The sequence below is a fragment of the Silene latifolia genome, chromosome 9 (genome assembly GCF_048544455.1).
Source record: "Silene latifolia isolate original U9 population chromosome 9, ASM4854445v1, whole genome shotgun sequence".
Classification (NCBI taxonomy): domain Eukaryota; kingdom Viridiplantae; phylum Streptophyta; class Magnoliopsida; order Caryophyllales; family Caryophyllaceae; genus Silene; species Silene latifolia.
Window position 1 is genome coordinate 78,864,281 of NC_133534.1, and position 5,090 is coordinate 78,869,370.

A 5,090-nucleotide genomic window follows, 5' to 3' on the forward strand; every position below is an offset into this window, starting at 1 on the left:
CCATGCAATCCGAGATGGACTCCATGTATGAGAATGACGTATGGGATCTAGTTGATTTACCTAATAAGGTAAAACCTCTACAATGCAAATGGCTTTACAAAATAAAGCGTTCTGTAGACGCGCAACCAGATACTTAAAAGGCACGACTAGTGGCAAAAGGTTTCACTCAAGTGCACGGATTGCATTATGATGAAATTTTTGCACCTGTAGTCATGCTACGTTCCATTCGGATAATCTTAGCGATTGCCGCTTTTCATGATTATGAAATTTGGCAAATGGATGTGAAAACCGCCTTCTTAAATGGTTATTTGGAGGAAGAGTTGTACATGGTGCAACCCGAAGGTTTCATAGATCCTGAACATCCTAAGAAAGTATGCAAGCTTAAGCGTTCCATTTATGGACTTAAGCAAGCTTCCCGGAGTTGGAATCATCATTTCGACCAGGTGATAAAAGAGTATGGTTTCACTCGATCGGTCGAAGAACCATGCTTATATATCAAGTCGAGTGGGAGCAAGATTGTATTATTGATATTGTATGTCGATGACATACTCTTGATTGGGAATGACATTCCTCTCCTATCTTCGGTTAAAGAATGGTTGAAGAACCATTTCCAGATGAAAGATCTGGGTGAGGCACAACGCATTTTGGGAATCCGTATCTACCGAGATATATCACGACGGACGTTATCACTTAGTCAGGAGTCTTATTTGGATAAGATTCTTGAGAAGTTCAGTATGACCAACTCCAAAATGGGGAACCTTCCAATGACGACTGGGATGCAGTTGAGCAAGTCTCAGTCACCCACGACGCCTCAAGGGATTGAGCGCATGAGTCGTGTTCCTTATGCATCTGCAATAGGATCGATCATGTATGCCATGATATATGCACACGTCCAGACGTGGCATATGCATTGAGTATGACGAGTCGGTACCAAAAGACTCCAGGTGAAACACACTGGATAGCTGTCAAAAACATCCTCAAGTACCTACGGAGGACTAAGGATTGGGTATTGACTTATGGAGGCGATACTAAGCTATGCACAATCGGTTACGCAGATGCTAGCTTCCAAACGGATCGAGATGACTCAAAATCTCAGTCCGGGTTCGTCTTCACTCTTAATGGTGCTGCGGTCAGCTGGAAGAGTTCCAAATAGAGTGTTGTAGCAGATTCTACTACTGAATCTGAGTACTATGCCGCTTCGGAGGCAGCAAAAGGAAGCGATATGGATGCGTCAATTCTTACAAGGACTTTCGATAGTTCCTAGTTCGAATGATCCGATCACCATCTATTGTGACAATAGAGGTGCCATCTTCCAGGCTAAGGAGCCAAAGTCTAGCAACAAATCTAGACATGTACATCGGAAAGCTCACCTGATCCGTGATTACGTGGAGCAAGAAGAGATAGTGATTGACAAGATTGCGACGGATGATAATATCGTGGATCCTCTCACTAAACCGTTGAATTATGATAAACATGTAGGGCATGTTATTTCCATGGGAATTAAACGTGTTCCTGAGTTGTAGTACTTGATTATGGATTTGATACATTATCTTCTTCATATACTATTTATAACTTCATCGTTTTATTATAATATTTTGTTTTTCATGTGGATTGTACTGACAACATTGAACGCCACAAAGTGAACTGAATTACATTATATTTGTTTTTGGTCCGTAATCGCCAATGTGAGCTGATAACTCCGGCTATTATATTGTGCAGTCGATTGATGGTGGGTTCAACGAGCCATAAGTCAAACGGTTGACTGATCGATCACAGATGCGAGATTATAACGATACCTCGTAGGACAACTTTTTGTGACAACGTAATGGAGTCCTAAATGTTTAAAAACATTTGGTGCCAGGTCGTGGATAGGACATCCATTGTGTTCCTAGAGTCGATTCTTTTGACTATCGACTGTCTCTTAAGATTAAGGCAGTTTTTGGGTGACTTTGGTTTCTTTTGTCACGGTCCCGCATTTGAATCGGAGGCTAAGTAGATTTTTTCTGGGTCATTTCATACTGTGCTTACATCTGCAGGATTCGAGTTGAGGAAAATATCCAACCCTTATCAGGTATAGTTATTTCTCAGGGCCACTCGAGGAGTTGTAACTGAAATGCATGGTCATGCTCGAATGTTGATTCGTTTATCAGTTAAGTTACTCTCTAGTCGGGAAACCACTCTTGATGATGACCGCTTGTAAAATACGACCTTTGTGAATACGGATTTGCAAATTGTTTTACATTGAGTGGGAGAAATTTTAGGATATGAGAATCGGTTATCGCACATACACTTGTGAGGACAAGTGGGAGTTTGTTGGAGCTTGTGTCCTCCACAAATTAGTGTGATAACATTTGTAAATCTCTTACAGGTTCAAAAGGGTATACTTCTTATTTTAATAAGTTGATTAACGATTACCTAATAACGGTTGGTTTGCTAGAAAGTTTAACGTTATTATCATACAGATGGCGGTGATCGACTGGTCCCTAAAGGTCACACATATAGGATGTGTTTGAGAGATGTGGTTATAGAAATATAATCACATTGATGCCTTATATGACTAAACAGTTAGTCAATGTGTTGATGAGACAATTATTTAATGAAGATTAAATAATATTAGTTGAGACGAATTAATCACAATTCGTAAATTGAATATAATAAGTTATATTTAATTAAATGTATGTAATGTTAGCTTGGACGAATTAATCTGTTAATTTGTAATTAAATGTAATCGGTTATATTTAATATCAACAAGATGAATGTGTCATAGTGGTAATAGTGAGGGTACTCAAACCAAGAGGTCATGGGTTCGATCCTCACTAGATGACAATTTACACATTTTATACATTTTTGGAATAACCGAAAATAAGAAGAAAATTATTATCTTATTTTCGGATATGGGCCGAGAAAAAAAAAAAAAAAAATCCCACCCTAATCCATTCCTATACACGGTTTATAGGGGAGTGGGGAGAGGTTTTTCTAACCTAATTTTTTCCTAAGCCATTCTTGCCTCCCTCTCATCAGAAAAAACACAAAAACCTAAAATTATTTAGTTAATTTTTGGATCGATTCTAGCATAATCAAAGGGCATATCTCATATCGTCTCATATCGTACTGATAGGCGAATATCTACTTTGATATTGTTCTTAGGCCGTATTTGCTAGGACCGAAGGTTATTTCTAAATCCTATATAATTTTGTTTATGCAATTTAAATTTTATGACTAGTTTCATCATTATAATTCGTTATAGTCCTTATATTTAAAGGGATGCATATAGATAAATCCCTAAGTTATCTTATATCTCAAGGCCACTCAAGGAGTAATGAACTGGAAATGCGTGGTCACGCTCGGAAGGTATCTACAGTAGATAATTCCGGTCAGACAGTTATTCTCCAGATCGAGGAAACCACTCATGATATGATCAAATGCAAGTACGACGTGCAAGACACCTTGCATTGAGTGGGATATTGAATGGGACAAGAGAATTGGTGATGCATGTTGGAGTATGTGTCCCCGACAATAATGCAATCACAATTGTCGATCATATTGATCACATATTTAAATCTCAAATAAAGAATACGTGAGGGGTGATTTATTATAATCAACTGATCGTCATTAATCGGTAATGATTGGCTGAATAGAGTTTGACATTACTGTCGTGTGACGGTGGTGGTCAGTTGATCCCTTAAGGTCACACCTAAAGGACAATTCCCTTAATGGATAAATTGATTAATTGTATGACGATACAAAATGATCAAATCCTTAAAAGTGAACAATTTACTTGTGAGTGAGAATATTGATATCTTATTGTAATGGGATTAAATAAGATTTATTTTAGTAATAAAAATGCTTTGTTACTAAAATTGATTATTGTTTGAGAAACAATAGAGATAAGAATGAATGATTGATTATAATTACAAGATGTTGTGAATTATAATTATATGACCCATTTTATTTAGGTGATCAAGTATTATTAGTCAATTTGTTGTATGTAATTTAATTAATTCATAAAATGATATTTATGTGATAAATATGCATTAAATTAATTAATAACATGTATCATACTACATTTGACATATTGTGTGACAATTGACAAATTAACAAAATAAAATGGCAGTCCATTTTATAGAAGTGGACCGAAATATTGTGGGTGGTAGGCATTAGTGGGTGATTTATTTTATGTGATAAGAATAAACTAATAAAACCTACTCTACCTATTCTTACACAAATACAATATTGAGAAGAGCAAAAGGAAAAGGTAAGATGCCATTTTGGCTCTACCCAACCGGCCACACTGCCTTTCATGATGGGTTTTCGGTTCTTATTTTTACTCTCTCTTACATTCATATGATGATTATTCATTCATACAACAAAAAATGCAAAGTTGTTCTATATTCTCCTACTTCTCTCTAAACAAGTTTTAGAAAACAATAAATTGTTCATCCACTCTAATATTATAACAAGGTTACTAGTGTAGTAATAATAACAATATTAGAATACATTTTAAGGATACTAGTATAATAATCTAGTTAATTAGTATACTAGTTTAAGGGTATGTCTTGGGTGCAATCTAAGGAGGATTTCTATCCTTGGGATCTTGGAAGATCATCCATCATATTAATCTCAAGAACAAGTGAAGGTAGGAGACTTTCATGTGTGCCCATTTGACCGAATTTTTGATGGTGAGAAAACGATTTTCTTATCTCTTCTTACTTGTTTTGCATGCATAAGATTTTTAAGTTTTTATGATTAAAACTTTAAACCAAAATATGTGATATTTAAAATATGATTTCTAACAAGTGGTATCAGAGCATCACGGTTGTTGCATGCAAAATCGGGTTAGTTTTTCCGAGTTAATTTAATTAACATATAAAACTTGTTATTTAGGATTTATGAAGATAAATCATGAAATAATTTTGCATGTTAAAAGTTTCTGGTCCTAAGCAATTTTTAGGACATTTTAGTTTATTTATGGATTTTTATTGTTGATTTTATATAATATTGGCATTAAAATGTGGTTTTTATGATAAAAAATGTCATTTTTGGACGAAAATTAGCTAAACTTCGATATTTTCAGTGGTTTTTGGATATGT